Consider the following 19,243-nt stretch of genomic DNA (forward strand, 5'->3'; position numbering starts at 1 on the left):
TTTTTTGCATAATGGGGCATTATATTTATTGAGGGAAGCATTAAAAATGCAGTTATGCAAAAGATAAACTAGCTTTGATAAGTATAATAAAAGAGGGTAGTAGATGACAGCATATTATGAATGGATGTGGTTTAGTTTGAGATATCAAGGTAGTGACAAAATATCTAAAGGATAAAGAGGGGCAAAGTAATGTAGGGAAGAGAGATCGTCAATATAATTATGGATGGGTAAAGAGCTGAAGATGGAAAGGAGCATTGTGTATTTAAAATCTGGTAGAAGGACAGAGAGGTGGATTAACACTTGGCAAAGAGGGACATCTGTTAGAAATGCTTGGAGGGTCAGTATACCTTTTGTCCTTTATTTTATGCATAGCATAAGCAGATATCTATGCATAGCATAAACAGAGATGATCAGATTTGGTTGAAATGATTAAAGTGTCTAGAACTGTGCTTTCCAATGCTGTAGCCATTGTGCTGGCCAATAAAGCTGCACTGGTCCATTTTCTAGTGGTTAATAGCCATATGTGGATATTGACTACCATAGTAGATACCATAGATTTAAAGCATTTTCCTCATTGCAGAAGGTTCTACTGAATTGTGCTGGCCTACAGATTGGAGTGTGTCTGATATGGGAGCCAGAATAGATACAGTAAACTATCTGCAAGGGGACTATTGTCCCAGAAAGAGACAATAAGAACTTGGTACATGTATTAGTTTACTAGAAAAATTGTAACAAGGTACCACAAAGTGGATGGGTTAAAACAACAGAGATTAGTCTTTCCCCACTAGGGAGGGAAGAAGTCTGAGATCAAGGTGTTGACAGTCATGCTGTCTCTGAAGCCTCTAGGGCAGAATTTGTCCCATGCCCAAATGAGTCTATGTCTTTTGTCTTCTTATTAGAACACCAGTAATATTGGAGTAGGGCTCACCCTAATGACCTCATGTTAATTTGATTATATCTGTGAATATTCTATTTTCAAATAACGTCACATTTACAGGTACAGTATAATTATTTTAAATTATACTTTAAGTTATAGGGTACATGTGCACAATATGCAGGTTTGTTACATATGTATACATGTGCCACGTTGGTGTGCTCCACCCATTAACAGTTCATTTACGTTAGACATATCTCCTAATGCTATCCCTCCCCCTTACCCCCACCCTACGACAGACCCCGGAGTGTGATGTTCCCCTTCCTGTGTCCAAGTGTTCTCATGGTTCAATTCCCACCTATGAGTGAGAACATGCGATATTTGGTTTTTTGTCCTTGCGATAGTTTGTTCAGAATGATGGTTTCCAGCTTCATCCATTTCCCTACAAAGGACATGAACTCATCCTTTTTTATGGCTGCATAGTATTCCATGGTGTATATGTGCCACATTTTCTTTATCCAGTCTGTCATTGATTGACATTTGGGTTGGTTTGAAGTCTTTGCTATTGTGAATACTGCTGCAGTAAACATACGTGTGCGTGTGTCTTTATAGCAGTATGATTTATAATCCTTTGGGTATATACCCAGTAATGGGGTGGCTGAGTCAAATGGTATTTCTAGTTCTAGATCCTTGAGGAATCGCCACACTGTCTTCCACAATGGTTGAACTAGTTTACAATCCCACCAACAGTGTAAAAGTGTTCCTATTTCTCCACATCCTCTCCAGCATCTGTTGTTTCCTGATATTTTAATGATGGCCATTCTAACTGGTGTGAGATGGTATCTCATTGTGGTTTTGATTTGAATTTCTCTGATGGCCAGTGGTGATGAGCACTTTTTAATGTGTCTGTTGGCTGCATAAATGTCTTCTTTTGAGAAGTGTCTGTTCAAATCCTTCACCCATTTTTTGATGGGGTTGTTCTTTTCTTGCAAATTTGTTTGAGTTCTTTGTAGATTCTGGATATTAGCCCTTTGTCAGATGAGTAAATTGCAAAAATTTTCTCCCATTCTGTAGGTTGCCTGTTCACTCTAATGAGTTTCTTTTGCTGTGCAGAAGCTGTTTAGTTTAATTAGATCCCATTTGTCAACTTTGTCTTTTGTTGCCATTGCTTTTGGTGTTTATTTTTACAAAGACTTTTATGGCAATTGGGCATCACTATTCATTTGTTCAACTGTGATTTAACAAATATTAAGTTACTCTCATGGGCCATGGGCTGGCTTATTCAGTGCATTCTTCATGGACCCAAACATAAAAGGACTTTTTATTTTTCTTTATTTAACCAGATTCTTTTCATAGAAGAATCTTGCATCCTACTGAAATCTCCAATTTACTTAAATTTTAACTAATATGCATTGTAGTGTTTCCATATATTTAGGTTTTATTCTTGCTCATTACATTAACTATCATATTTAATTTTCAGAACAAACCTATTTTAAAATATTATAATTTCATTTGGAGATAGGCAAGCAGATGTTCAGGAAGGTGGGTGACATTCTAAGTGTTGGTAAGGAGTAAAGCAGGGGTAAGATATAATACAGGTTCATCCCACAGTCTTCCTTCTTTGTTGCATATGTAATATTTTGTCTTTTTTGGTGGGCTCTAATTCTTACTCTATCTTGGATATATTACAACTTTTGTGAATGTAACTTCCCTATCTATATTTGTGTCTAATCCCTGTTTCACACTTGAAATCAATCTACGCTTACTTTATGTTTTAAGATTTGGGGCTCTCTCCTTACCCTTATGCCTCTTTTTGTCTTTGATACTGATTTCCATGGCTACATTCAGCCATTGTCTTCTGCAACTCTAAAGGAAACAGTTGAAGGCGGGATTGTCATTCAGCTCCTACCAGATCATTTGCAACATTTATTATGATGAAAATAAAATGCCCCATCCTAAAGAATATAAAAATCTTCAAAAAAGACAACAACTGAACCCCAAATAATATAATGGAGCAGATATGATAGGATTCAATAAAATACATATATGAAATAATTTTTTAAAATTTACATCATCAAACTTTCTCAGCATTGTTACTTCACTCATTATATCACATAATTTATGACCTATGCTTCTTCATGTTATTTTCCTTTGTTTCATTGTTATCTTGTTTTTGAAACTAAGTAAGAAATAATGTGACAACCATAGCCTAACTATATGCTTAACTTAGTTCTAGATAACTATGAAACATTCCATTAAAATCTCTCTATTATCAGAATTATGTGATTATGAAATTGTATACTTTAGTTTTTGGTATCACTTTTTCAAACCAGAGAAATGTCATCTTTCAAAATTAAGCAAATATATGTAACCAAATGAGAATTTTTAACTGAGATTCATACTCTCAGCTTTCAATTACACATAGAAATGAAAATATAATTTTATTTGATATGTTTTGTTAAATTACAACTATAAAATATTATAAAATGAACAAGATGCACATGCTTAGAAAAGAAAAACTTTGAAAGCCATCGGTATAGAAATGAAAATGCCTATTTGATAGTATGTAGAAGGCAGTAACAATAATAGTAAGTTATAAAGATGTGAGACGTATCTTTCTTGAAAGTATAAGCCAAAGAGCAGCTGCAGTCAGAGTCATCAGAACGCCATGAAATTTGTAAAAGAGGGGACTTGTCATCAGTGTCTGCCATGGTCTGTTTGAACACAGCTGCAGTTGGGATTTTCAAGCTGACCCCCATCTGGTAGGATGATGATGCCTTCTGGAAGATTCTCAACAGAGCCCAAATGACCAACAGAGTAGGTCAAAACCAGAAGGACAGATGGCAAAGTAAGTTGAAAACACTTGATAATTTTCAATTATGAAAAAAAAATTCCTACTCCCAAGAATCCCTACAAATATGCTTGTATCTGAATTTAATGCTTCATAATAAAGAATTGGGTAGGGATTTTGAGAGCCATGTGTGATTTTAAAGATTGGAAAGTTTTTCATTTTTACAATATTTAAAGAGAACATAATGCTTTTCCTGGCTCTAGGATATGATATTAGAAGCCTGAAGCATTATTAAGAAAATCCCCCTAGAATCCTGTTGCTTCATTTCTGCTTGCATCTAAAATAGAGTTTTCTAGTAATTGCAGGCTAGGCACATATTTTTAACATTTTTAGTACTAGTGTTCAGTGTAAAATGTACAAAACTAAATCTGTGAAGTTCACATTCTAACACAAAATATATATTAATAAAACTTGAGTTCATTTAAACCACTAGAAGACAATGTATGCTATAAATACATAAATCATATAGATGTAACTTACACATAATATACATAAAGAAATTATATATTAAATATATATACACATACATATATAAATTTGAATTTTCTGTTACAAATTATGTAATAATTTTAAAAACATATTGCTTTGTGATTATATAGTATGAGCTTATTTTTGTTAGAAGCAACTAGAATCTACATAGAACATTTATGTAATCTCTACATGTGATTACCATAATTCAAAATATTGGAATTGTTTAATTTACAATATTGCATTTGAATCCTGTTGTGTATGTAAATTATTCTGTTTCATCTATATTAGAAAATTCTGGATTTACCAAGAAGAACATTTGTTATAAATATAAAATGTTCTTTTATATTTTTACGCATTGTAAACCCATTGATTTCATCTGTTGATGAACACTTAGGTTGCCTTCAAATCTTAGATATTGTAAACAGTGCTGCAACAAACATAGGAATGCAGAGGTATCTTTGGGATATTGATTTCCTTTCTTTTAGGTATCTAACTAAATCGGGATTTCTGGATCACATGGGAGTTCAATTTTTAGTTTTTCAAGGACCCTCAATAGTGTTCTTCGTAGTTATTGTACTAATTTTCATTCCCACCAAGACATTAGTTCCTCTTTCTCCACATTCTTGCAAGTATTCATAATTGTCTGTCTTTTGGATAAAAGCTATTTTAACTAAAGTGAGAAGATATCTCATTGTAGTTTTGATTTGCATTTCTTTGATAATTGATGCTGTTAAACCCCCTTTTCATATACCTGCTTGGCATTTATAAGTCTTCTTTGGAGAAATCTGTGTTCAGATCTTTTGACCATTTTTAAATTGACTTATCAGATTTTTTTTTCCTATTGAGTTGTTTGAGCTACTTATGTATTCTACTTATTAAACTTTTGGTCAGATATATAGTTTACAAATATTTTCTTCCATTCTGTGGGTTGTCTCTTCACTTTGTTTGATGTTTTCATTGTGATGTAGAAGCTTTGTAACTTGATTTGTCCATTTTTGCTTTGTCGCCTTTGCCCAGACCAATGTCCTGGAGAGTTTTCCTAATGTTTTGTTTTAGTAGTTCCATAGTTTTAGGTTTTGGATTTAAGTCTCAAATCCATTTTGATTTTGATTTTTTATGAAAAAAATAATAATTTAAAATTTTTTTATAAAACTCAAAATCAAAATGGATTTTTTAAATAAAAGAAAAGAAAAATAGATTAAATGATGAGAGATAGGGGTATAATTTTACTCTTCTACATATGAATAACCTCTTTGCCCAGCACTATTTATTGGAAGGACTATACTCTCCCCAGTGTATGTTATTGGCACCTTTGTTGAAAATGACTTTACTGTAGATAAATATGTTTGGTTATGGGTTCTCTCTTCTGTACTATTGGTCTATGTTTGTTTTTATGGAAGTACTATGATGTTTGGTTACTTAGCTCTGTAGCATAATTTGAAGTCAAGTAGTGCGATTTCCACAGATTTGTTCATTTTGCTCAAGATGGCTTTGGCTATTCTGGGTCTTTGGTGGTTCTATGTAAATTTTAAAATTATTTTTGCAGGGGAAGGGCACAGTGGCTCATGCCTGTAATCCCAGAACTTTGGGAGGCTGAGGCGGGTGGATCATGAGGTCAGGAGTTCAAGACCAGTCTGACCAACAGAGTGAAACCCTGCCTCTACTAAAAATACAAAAAATTAGTCGGATGTGGTGGTGTGCACCTGTTATTCCAGCTACTCAGGAGACTGAGGCAGGAGAATCGCGTGAACCCGGGAGGCAGAAGTTTCAGTTAGCCAAGATCACGCCATTGCATTCCAGCCCCAGCAACAGTGTGAGATTCCGTCTCAAAAACAACAACAACAACAACAACAACAAAAACAGAAGAGTTGTTTTTGCTGTATGGATTGCATTGAATCTGTGGATTACTTTGGGTAGTATACGCATTTTAATGATATTGATTCTTCCAACATGGAATATCTTTCCACTTTTTGTGTGTCCTCTTCAATGTCTTGCATCACTATTTTATAGTTTTTACTGTGAAATCTTTTTTACTTATTTGGTTCAAGTTAATTCCTAGGTATTTCATTTTATTTCTAGCTATCGTAAGTAGTATTATTTTCTTGATTTTTTTTTTTCCAAATTGGTTGCTGTTGGCATATAGAAATTCTACTGATTTTTGTATGCTGACTTTATGTCCTGCAACTTTACTGAATTTATTTTTCAATTCTAATAGTTTTATGGTGGAGTCTTTAGGGTTTTACAAATATAAGATCATCTGCACACAAGAATAATTTGACTTATTTCTTTCCAGTTTGGATGCCCTTTATTTCTTTCTCTTGTCTGATTGCTCTAGCTAGGAATTTCAGTACTATGTTGAGTAGGAATGGTGAACGTGGTCATTTTTGTCTTGTTCCAGATCTTAGAGGAAAAGCTTTTGGTTTTCCCAATTCAAAATGATACTAGCTGTGGGCTTGTCGTATATGGTTTTCAATGGGTTGAGGTATGCTCCTTTTGTACTCAGTTTGTTCGGTTTGTTAGTTTTGGGCATTTGTGAGACAGGGTCTCTCTGTGTCCCTCAGGCTGGAGTTCAGAGGCACGATCTCAGATCACTACAGCCTCAACCCTTCCAGACTCAAGTGATCTTCCTCACTCAGCCCCCAGAGGAGATGGGACTAGGCACATACCACCACACCAACTTAATTATTTATTTATTTATTTTTATAAAGATGGAGTTTCACCATTTAAACCAGGCTGATCTCAAACTCCTGGGCACAAATAATCCACTTGCCTCGGCCTCCCAAAATGATGTATTACAGGTATAAGCCATGGCTCTCAGCCTTACCCATTTTTTGACAGGTTTTTTTGTTTTTGCTTTTGTTTTTATTTGTTTGTTTCTCTATCATTAAGGGTGTTAAATTTTATCAAATGTTATTTCAACTTCAATTAAAATGATCATACAGATTTGTTCTTCATTCCATTAAAATAATGTATCACATTGATTGAATTGTTTCTTGAAAGTACCATTTTAGAACATTATGACACATTTGTTTTTTATATTATCAAGATAGTATTATATGTAAAGGTCTTTTGAGCATTTATTGCAGAAACAAAAGATAAAAGTTAAAAATAACATAAGGGGCTTATTATCACTTTCAAAATGAGAAAAATAACCATTATATTAAAATGTACTCTATCATGAAAATTTAAATAATGTTGTATATGAACCACAGATGTTTTCATGATGTATGAACTCTCACACAAAATAATCCAATATATCTACTTCTTAGAAAGTCGGAAATTACTGCCAAGAATTCCCTACTTTACAAATGTCCTACTCATTCTCCTTCACACAAAAATAAATAAAGCAAATTACCAGTAAGTTAAATACATCACCTAAGAACATGAGTGTTTTCTTCATTTTAATTTTTTCTAGTTTTATATTTGCAAGCCGCTGTCTCCAAAAAAGCCCAGGTGCCCAAGACTTTCAAATATGTAAGACCTTTGTTAAATGTCATAATTTTCATTTCTATTTGTCTAACTAATGAATCACCGCCTATGTGGGTAGCATTATTTCTAAACATACTATGTAATTTGCGAAAATACAAAATAAGAAAACATAGTAACAAACTTTTCTAATAATTTGGTAGGTTGTTAAAGGACATTCAATTATTTAAAATAATTTAAGAATATAGAAATAGTGTATCACTAAATATATATTAGTATATTAAAGTTCTTTTAGCTTCCAGACTGAAAACTTCATAGAAATGTAGTTAGAAAATGCAATATTAATATAAAATGTGCTAAACAATTTTGTCATGCTAGCCTACAAAACTTTCCATTATATTATCATGATTCTTATTATACATTGTGAAAATAAATACACACATATATTATACAAATTCCCCAGTTTCAAAGAGAAATTAGTAGCACAGCAAACATTTGAATCCAGCTCTTTCTAGGTTTAAATTATATGTTCTTTTTATCACACATTCTACCTAAAATGCATATTGAATGCAGTTTCAGCTTCGGGTATGTTTGCAGATAAGTAAAAAAAAGGTTAAAGTTGTTGCAATTGTGAGATAAAATATTTTACAGGATTCATGAGTAAAAAGTTACTCTAGCCAGAATTCGTGAAAACCAACTGTTCTTCAATGTTGAATATATGTGAATAACAAATTTATTATTTGTTATACAACATTTTATGAAAAAAGTTTACTATCAACAAATATTATAGAACTGCTACTAGGTGAGTATATAAGTAGAAATATTTTATCTACAAGAACTTCAAAAAAATAAACTTAAGGCAGGGATTGTATTTACCTATGAGTTACTGAACTTGGCTCTTAACTTGGTGAACCATAAAAGAAACTACTTTGATATTAAAATACAATTACTATTAATAACTCTCAGGAAACCAGCCAAGTGTACCTTCGTTTTCAGGAAGGTACGTAATAAATTAAATACATGTAAGTAATCTCAAGTTTGTAGTAATTTTATCCCAATGAAGAAAAAGAACAGTGGACTCTGCTTAAATTTAGAATGTAGAAACATGATTACTCTTGCTAAACTGTGGGTAAAAAGCAAACTGAAAAATAATACCTTCCTTGAGTTCTTACTGGTAAGTTTTATGTTTTCGTTTATTCCATTTGGCAACCCTTATGTATTGAGGTGTATTTTTCATCCATCTCTATGCTACCTGTTGAGGATACAAAAAAAAAATGTTATGATACTGTTTTTTTTTTTCTAGAAAGTAACAGAACAGAGAAGGAAAAAAAGAAAAAGTATTTAAGACTGAATAGTGAGCTGGGTGCTGTGGCTCAAGTCTATAATCCTAGCACTTTGGGAGGCCGAGGCAGGTGGATCACATCACCTGAGGTCAGGAGTTCGAGACCAGCCTGGTCAAGATGGCAAAACACCATCTCTACTTTAAAAATACAAAAATTAAGTGGGCATGGCAGCACATGCCTCTAATCCCAGCTAATTAGGAGGCTCTGGCAGAAGAATTGCTTGAACCCAGGAGGCAGAGGTTGCAGTGAATAAAAATTGTGTCACTGCACCCCAGCTTGGGCAACAGAGGGAGACTTCATCTAAAAAAATAAATAAATAAAAAAGAAAAGAAAAAATCCTGAATAGCCTATAGGTCCAAAAATAATATCCTCCATAAGAAAAACTGAAGATGATATAAGTATATTTTAAAACTCATATTTTTCAGTAGACTGAATGTTTACATGCATCCAAAATTAACATGTTGAAATCCCACCCCCCAGTATGATGGTATTTGGGGCTTTGGGAAGTAATTAGGTCATGAGGTTGCAGCCTTCATGAATGGCATTCATGTCCTTATACAAAGGACCACAAAGAGCTCTCTCACTTTCTTTGCACTATCATGAGAACACAAGGAGGTGCAGTCATTTTCCCATCCAAGTACTAACTAGACCCGACCCTGCTTAGCTTCTGAGATCAGACAAGATCAGGCACATTCAGGGTGGTATGGCCATAGATGAGAGGTCAGTATTCTGCATCCTGGCAGAGGGACTTTACCAAAATTTGACCATGCTGGCACACTGATTTCAGCTTTCAGAAATGTGAACAGTAAATTTCTGTTGCGTAAGCCTCCTACTCTATGGTACTTTTGTAAAGCAGCTCACATGACTAAGACATAACATAAACCATTTGCTACAATTCTCTTTTAGCTCCAGCTACATTGACCTCCTTGCTGTTTCTCAGGTACAACTAACAATATCCTGTCTTTGCCTTGGCTATTCTCTGGAATACTCTTCCTTCAGATATTTTCATGACGTCTGCAATTTTATTCAAATATCACCTTCTCAATGAAGTCTACCCTTTCCATACTGTTTAAAATTTCAACAAAATAGTTATATTTCTGATCCCTTTTCTCATCCTTTACTCCACTCTCTTTCTTTTACATCAATTATTTTGCTAATGTATGTAATTTACTTTGCTTATTTTCCTTTGCCTCAGTAAAATATAAATTACAAGAATAATGAGATCCTTATCTATTATTTTCATTTTTGTAACAAGTTGTTAGAACAATTATGACCGAATACATGAAGCCATACAATTTTATTCCCATTTGTCAATCCTTTCATATAAGACACAGAGAGGCAATTTTCCTTAAATATTGATTTAATGACTGGTGTTCTACATAATCTTTCTTGAATCAAACTCACCTATGTTGTGTCATCTAAAATTTGGGGTTGTAATTTTATTGAAGAGAAGCAAAAATGAAAATATTAATATAATCTATAGATAGACACAAAGAAAACATACATGCATATATGGAAAATATATCTCAATAAAGTGTCTGAAATTGTGGGCCTATTACATTGTTATCCTAAATGTTTCCTGAGGAAAAGACCTTAACCTTAGAGTATATTGCTTCCAAGACATGGTTACATATCAAGAACAGGAGAATATGACTTACACAAAGTCGAAATATTCCACTTAAAATGAAAACAGAACAATAAATAGTTCTCATATTTTTAGGATTTGGAAATTTGGAAATCATCTTGTTTATGCAGTGTTATAATAAATATGCTCATGTTCCTTTCATACCTGAGTGAGAATGTCAATTACATTCATAATAAAAACTAAGTATTATTAAATAATATTTAGCTGAACATTCATTCCAGTGTTACAAGCATGTGGTCATTGTCTTAGAAGACCTTTAGTTCTTCTCAAATTTAATTATTAACTTAAATTATTAAATTTATGTTTTGGAAGAATCCATATCATGATAAACTTTTTCTTACTAAAGCCAAACTAAATATATATATACACACACACACACACACACACACACACACACACACATATATATATATATGCAGCACTGACAGAAACCTTTAAAATGATTGTTTTAAACCTACGTTGTTCTTTGACATTCCATAATCATTGTATCACAAGGTAAACTTTATAAAAGAGGTCAATGAAATTTTTTGGCTTTTACTTTTTGGATACTTTCCAAGTTAAAGATCTTATATTTTTTATCATGTGTTCCTTGTGTGGAATAACAAAAACGTTCTCCTTAGTTTCAATACAAGAATCTGTTTTTCTCTTAAATCAATGATTTTGTCTTGGAATTGTGATAGGCTGAGTAATAGTTCCCCAAAATATCTGGCTCCTAATCCCTAGAACCGGTAAATGTGTCTTTATATACCACAGGAAATTTTGCGTATGCGATTAAATTCTTTCAGATGAGGAGACTGTCCTGTGTTATTCCAGTGGGCCCTAAATGTAATCATATGTGTCCTTATAAAAGGAAGACAGAACAAAATTTGACCACAGAAGAGAGAAAGTGAGGGTACCACAGAAACTGAGGGATAGAAAAAGAGAGAGATTTGAGAATGCTATGCTGCTGTCTTTGAAGATGAAGAAAGGTGCCATGAGCTAGGAATGTAACAACTGTAACTCTCCAAGCTGAAAAGTCAAGGAAATTGATTTTTCCTTAGAGCCCTCCAAAGAAAATGCAGTTCTGTTAACACTTTGTTTTTGGACATGTCAAATCCATTTCAAACTTCTGACTTTCCGAACCATAAGTCAATAGATTTCTGTTATTTTAAACCTTTACATTTGTGGTAATTTCTTACAGCAGCAATAGGAAATAATGGAAATGCTGAATCATTTAACTATTCATGCTAGCTTTTTTTTTTTACCTCTATAACATTGCAGGACCAAATTGCTCCCAAAATTTATGTTATTTTATTTTTCAGAAAGGGATCTTGCTCCATTGCTCAGGCTGGAGTACAGCATTATGATTATGGCTCACTGCAGCCTCAAACTCTTGGGTAGAAGTGATCCTCCTGCCTCAGCCTCTCAAGTAGCTGAAACTACAGGTGCATGCCACCGTGCCCAACTTATCACAATTTTAATCAGCACACTTAGTTGGTCTGAATAGTAAGCATTTTATCCTAGACAAAATTCTTAGTTTCATCTAAATTTTCCTCCATTATTTATCACTTCTGCGGATTTTCAATCCTATCTGATAGTATTTTGTTGTATTATGTTCGTTATTGTTAGATCAGCTAAAGACATCTAACAATTTCATTTGTTGTCTTTGATTTCCCATCTTATCATTTTAATCTCAAGCATTTGGAACTTTGTAATGTTATTTCCTAAAATATGATGGTTCATAGTAAACTTTGAAGTATCACACCATGGGGAGTTTTATCTCCAGGTGGCGTAAGGCACTACCTGGTACTAAGTTAAGGACTTAAGAAGATACCGTAAGTCTTACACACTCTACAGTACTATTAATAATTCTGAAGCCATAATGCACTAAATATACTGTTACATATTCAGGACAAAACAAGCTTTTCAGCAGATTTCAGGACCTACGTATTTTATTTTCTTGTAAAACAGTAATGAAAGAAATGATGTAAAAACAAACACCCATTGATCATGCACTTTGTGTATATTATTATTTTGTTAAAGGAAAAAATATTTTATGTCAAGGAGATCAGACATCATTCATCATTCATAGATTTAAAAACACCTCTACACTAAATTCCATCAATGTGCAGAAGATTTTAATCTCTATTTTTAATTTAATATTAAGGAATTGTAACTTAAATACTAAATGAAACTATTTTCATGCCCAATTGAACATTTCACCACATTTTCTTCTAATATCTTTATTGTTTTGACTTTCATTGTTAGATTTTTATACACTGGCAGTCCACACTTTTATGTAGGGTAGAGATAAAATAATGACAATTTTTCTGAAGAGATGCTTTATGAATGGAATCTGAATGAAAACGGAAACAGTCTAATATTAAATAGATTTTGATATTATTATGAACCATATTTTCAGTCTATATTGATCTGTTAACATTTATATTGTCTTCTCTGTGTGTACCTAGTTATTAGAATTCTCCTTTCCTATCTTTTGAAATGCCTTTGAGTACCCAAGGGTTTCTGAAAAAGTATTCAATTTTTCAAACTGCATTCTTGAGATATAACAAAGACATGCTAATTCAATTTCACTGCAAAAACTATCACTCAGGTAAATAATCATTTATCTTTTCTTAAAAATGAAGTGTTTATCTTCATTACTTCTAGTTAAAAAATGATGTGGATAATTTTACTAGGAAAATAACATGAAATTATTTTGAATGTTTCAATCTACTATTATCCATTTGGTAAATTGTCTTTTAAAAACAGTAAATGCCAATGTGCTCTCGGTCGATCCGTAATTTACTCTTTTTTTCTTACAGTGAGACATCACAATAGAGAAATTAAGTAACTAAAGTGAAGAGAAATTTAAGTTAAATTTAAAATATCACTTCATAATAGGTTAGAAAATTAAATAAATCTTTGGATGGAACTTTAGGAATACCTTTCATGTAGCAAAAATTAAAGTTTATGCTTCATTGACAAGATGAAAAGTGTATACTTCCCAAGGTGCAAGAATGTCTATGTTATTTTCATTGTAGTCTCAGTACCTGGACCATGATGGGCACATTATATGTACTTGATACACCTGTTAACTAGCCAAATAAATAAATAAATACAATGATGAATGGACAGTTGGCTAAGTGGTTCGATTAATAGACTACACTTTTAACCCTGTAATTTTATTTATTTCTACATAATTACTATGTAATTTTGAAAGAGGACAGATTGGAGCAGTCAGTGGATACTTGAGAACAGAATATAATAAAATACTAAGGATCTTAATAAAAGTAAATGGCCTTGGCTCTTTGATCAGCAAATAATATGTTATTAATATAAAAATAAATATATTGACAGTGAAAAATAGAAAACAATGGGAAATATTGTAGAAGAAAATACATTGCTTTTCTAAAAAACTTAAAAGACACACTAATGGTGGTAAGACTAGGTTTTGTTGATAGCAAAATATTTTTTATATCACTATCTATCCTGATAAACCTCAGTGATAAGCATACAAACATTTATTGTATTTATATATACTAAAATGAACACAAATATTAAAATTTAAAAAATATAGTTCAATTAACAATCACTAAAAATATAATAAAATGCTTAGCTGTATGTTTAAAAAAACCATGCAGGACTTTTGCATGAAAAATACACAACCCTGATGAAAAATGTTAGAAAATATTTAATCAATGGAGAGACATACAGGCTCACAGATTGAAAGATTTAACATAAAATAAAGATGGCAATTTCCCAAAGTTGTATATGAGTTTAATACAATCACAATCAACATCCCAGCAAGATTTACATTAGATATTGATGTGATTATTCGAAAATTTATATAGTAAGACAAAGAAAGTAGACTAAATAATTTTTCAAATTAGGGATAATGGGAAGGAGTCACAATACTCAATTTCAAGACTTACTATTCAGCTACAGACTAAGAATGTATGGTATAATTAGAGGTACAGACACATAGATCAATGAAACATAGTAGAGATCCCGTAAATAGACCCACACAAATATGCCCAATAAATCATGATAAATAAACAAAAGCAATTTAGTGGCATAAAGTTAGAGTTTTTAATGAGTGGTGGCAGAGGAATTGGACATTCACAGGATAAAATTATAAAACAAAACAAAATTTTAAAAAACTTGACCTCATTTTATATATTTTACAAAAATTAATTCGATATGATCATGAACTTATACAACAAAGTAAAACTGTGAAACATTTAGAAAAAAAGATGAAAACACTTTCAGAATTCAGAAATAGGCAAATATTGCTTAGAGTTTACATCAAAAGCATGATCCTTAAAAGGAAACATTGGTAAATTGGGCTTCATCAAAATGAAAAACTTTCACTTTGTGAAAGACTCTGTTAAGAGAAGGAACTGACAAACAACAGACTAGAAAAAATAAATATTTTCCTAATCCACATCCCAAAAAGAATTGCTGTCTAAAATATATTTTAAAATTCTCAAATCTCAACACTAAAAAGTCAATACAATTAGAAAATAGGAAAACATAATGAGACATGTCAATGAAGAAGACCTAAAGATGGCAAGTAAGCATATTAGATGTTCAATATTATTAGCCACTAGGGTAATTCAAATTAAAACCTCAGAAGACAGCCCTACACACATCAGAATGGATGAAATAAAAAATATTGACAACACCAAGCGCTAGCAAGGACACATAGAAATGACATTACTCCCACCTTGTTAATGGTGATGTTAAATAGCAAAAATGCTCTGAAAATATTTTGGCAGTTTTTTAAAAAGTTAAACATGCAACTACAGTACAAACCAGCATTATAATCCTTGGCATACATTCAAGAGAAATAAATGCATTTTTATACAAAGTCTACATATGAATACATACAACACCTTTATTATTAATAGCCCACATCTGGAAACAACCTGGAGGCTCTTCAAAGGGTCAATGGTTTAACAATATTTATTACATTCATCCCATGGAAGAGTTCTCAGCAGTAATAAGGAAAATCACTGGGACACATAACACATAACATTCCAGAGAATCATGCTAAGTAACATTTTGTCTTGCAAAATGACAAAGATATTGGCATTGATACAATAGAAATACAGAACACCATAAGAATTCCTCATGTTACCTTTTATAACCAATCTACTTTCCTCCAACCTGAACCCCTGTCTAAATTTTGTAATCTATTAATCTATTCTCCACCTCAACAACTTTGCCACTTTGAAGATATTACATAAATGAAATTCTAGAGTAAAACTGTTTATGAGTGGTGTTTGTTACTTAGCATAATTCTCTGGAATGTTATGTGTCCCAGTGATTTTCCTTATTACTGCTGAGAACTCTTCCATGGGATGAATGTAATAAATATTGTTAAAACTCAAATGACTAGTCTTGTGGGGCTCTCCAGGTACATATTAAATGCTTTGAGGATCATGTTGTTAAGTACAATGGAGATTTTTGTAAGTTTTTTTTTGTTGCAGTTGTTTTGGTCAGGAGTAGAACGCTTAGACTTAATAACAAATAATTAGTAAATAAATTATTGAAAATACTTAAAAAGTATATTTTCAGCCAGGCGTGGTGGCTCACGCCTGTAATCCCAGCACTTTGGGAGGCTGAGGTGGGCAGATCACGAGGTCAGGAGTTCAAGAGCAGCCTGGACAACAGAGTGAAACCCTGTCTGTACTAAAAATACAAAAAATTAGCCAACTGTGGTCATGGGCACCTGTAATCCTAGCAACTCGGGAGGTTGAGGCAGGAGAATTCTTGAACCTGGGAGGTGGAGGTTCCAGTGAGTCAAGATCGTTCCACTGCACTCCAGCCCAGCCTACGGAGCAAGACTCCATCTCTACATAAATAAATAAAGTATCTTTTCGGACATAAATATCAACAAAATGACAGTTACTCATTTTTAATAACAATTCCTTAGCCCTATGTCTCCAGCAAATTATTATAAAAATATAATGAAAAAGCAAGAATTGGTGACATAATCAAGTGTCACAATTTATACTTCAGGAGATATGATTACTTAAGGAAGAGAGAAAAGGTAGTTCACATTTTTGTTTTACTGATAAGATTACCAGATTATTATATGGCTAAGAAATTAAACACGAAGCAATGAGTAAGCTATAGTACAATAAAATTCTGCCCAAATGCATACTAATGTACCTTATTAAACATCCTCCAACATAAGATAGATGATTAAGAGTGATTAAAAGTAAGTTTTTGTCTTCATTTGCTGAAAATGAATCCATTAAACAGGGAAATTAGTAAGAAATTAATTTTATATACAAATTATTTTTTCTTTAAGCACATGTGAGACACAGAAGGTAAGAATATGATGAAAAAATATTTGGATATTACTTGGAATAGAAAATAATAACTAATGAAAGAGAAAAATTTTATTTCTTCACCTCAAGCTTCTGCAGAATTTAAAATATGCATTTTTGTGTTGTCCACTTTTGTGTATCTTTTCTGAGTAATAGCTATCACATGATTTCTATGAATATTAAAACACTTAAGCATCAATTATGTGTTTCAGTGTTTTATGTTTTTTTCTTTGCTTGCCATTCTAAATTGCTTTAAAATATATAATCATTATGTGTATAATATGTGACTTTATAAATATATGAAATTTTTCATGATATGCATTCCTTAATTTTCTATTTTTAATATATATTATCTTGTATTGTTTACTTTTATACTATTAACTATATTGCCCTATTACTGCAATTTATAATTTTTAATCCCTTATATCTTGAAGAGTTTAGACCACAGGTTTTCCTCAGTGCAACAATTTTCAAATTAATCCATTTGGGATTAGGCAAATTTCTAACTGCTAAATTTCTGGCTCCACTATAATCACAATATGAGTACTTTTACTGAATTAGATTAAACATTCGAAATCCCAGGATAATAGGAGTAGATTAAATGCATATGATTTTGAATCTAATGAATTTCCCCATCTACTTCTGATGGTCGCTAGTGTTCTGTGGTTTGTGACCACACAGCTCCAGTCTCTGCCTCCATCTTCACTTGTCTTGCTTTAAGTCTCATTATGTACTTATCTGATACATTATATACTCAGCTGACACTCTTTATTGGTATATTCATTTTTAATTAAATTTAAAACTGCTTGCTTTATCATGGTTGAAAATATCCAATATCCAGTAAAATGTATTCATCTCAGAAACTTTTTATAGAGATTTCGTAGAAAATATCAGTTTTAAAGGAACTGTATATTTCTTTTTAGTCATTACATAAGAGAATACCACTATATTATATGCCTCTTGTTGTTGAAATTACTAATCCTTAACAAATAAAACTGTTCATACAACTTAACAGGTAGCGTTTTCCACCTATACCTCTATTGCCCACAGATGGAAGAACAGTCTCCTATTTTTAAATATGAAAAGCTCATTCATAATAAACTAATGAAGTTTCATGTTTTGATCCTTCAAGGAGTATTTGAATCTCCTGTCATTGCTCCTCTAATTTATAACCTCTCTAATTCACAACTCCATCTTGTCCTTCTCTAATTAACAAACACATCTAGTTTCTTTCATTTTACTCATCATATCGCACAGCAATTATGTTTTGTCTTTCTCTTTTATTATAATTCCTTTGTGAGCAGAAACATTATTTGATTATATATTAGTGAATCTTATCTTTCAGATATTTAACAGCACTTCTGATATAGCTGATGGTTAAATATTTGTTAAATAAAGCATAAAAGACATTTTGCAAAACTCAATCTCCAGCATGTTGTATTTCATTCTTCTGCTAACATTTTGTATCTGTTTCCTACGGCTGCCATATTAAGGTACCACAAGGTAGGTGCCTTAAAACAACAGAAATTTGTTCTCTCGCAGTTCTGGAGATCAGAAGTCTGAAATAAAGGTGTTAGTAGGGCCATAGTACCTTCTAAGACTCTAGGGGAGAATCCCCTTTTTCCTCATCTACTTCTGGTGGTGGCTAGTGTTCTGTGGTTTGTGGTAGCCCAGCTCCAATCTCTGCCTCCATCTTCACTTGGTCTTGATTTCTCTTTAAGTCTCATTATATACTTATATATTCTTACAAGGATACAGTCACTGGATTTAGGATGAAACCCAAATCCAGGATAATTTCATCATGAGGCCTTTAACTAATTACCTCTGCAAAGACTATGTTCCAGTAAGGTTGCATTCTGAAGTTTCAGGAGAACTGAATTTTGAAGAGACACTATTCAGCCTACTACAATGTTTTACATTGATGTGAATTTAGTTGCTATGTCAAAATATTACTTGATGATTAAAAAGATAGAATTTTATTTGGTTTAATACATTCTTTGTATCATAATAAAACTAAAAATTTCAAAGGATGAAATACAAAAGATAACAGTACGATGGATCATCTATTTTCTCTCAAGTTTAAGATCTCAAATATCCTGGATCATTAAAATTACAGGGGCTGGGTGCAGTGACTCATGCCTGTAAACCCAGCAATTTGGGAGGCCAAGGCGGGTGGATCTCTTGAGGTCAGGAGTTCGAGACCAGCCTGGCCCACATGGTGAAACCCCATCTCTACTAAAAATACAAAATAACTAGGCATGCTTGTGCGCACCTATAGTCCCAGCCACTGGGGAGGTTGAGGCAGGAGAATCA

General features: G+C 32.6%; 1 long non-coding RNA gene across 1 annotated transcript in view; it reads right to left on the minus strand.

Moving 5' to 3' along the window:
- Positions 1 to 2,672: 2,672 nt before the first annotated feature.
- LOC126940180 (uncharacterized) overlaps positions 2,673 to 19,243 on the minus strand; it is an 86,262-nt gene continuing 69,691 nt past the window's right edge. The window contains exons 6-7 of the long non-coding RNA XR_007720645.1: positions 8,778 to 8,874; positions 2,673 to 2,740 (exon numbers count right to left, since the gene is read on the minus strand). This is a non-coding gene — a long non-coding RNA (uncharacterized LOC126940180). The remainder of the gene's footprint in view (positions 2,741 to 8,777; positions 8,875 to 19,243) is intronic.

The sequence above is a fragment of the Macaca thibetana genome, chromosome 17, assembly GCF_024542745.1.
Source record: "Macaca thibetana thibetana isolate TM-01 chromosome 17, ASM2454274v1, whole genome shotgun sequence".
NCBI lineage: Eukaryota > Metazoa > Chordata > Mammalia > Primates > Cercopithecidae > Macaca > Macaca thibetana.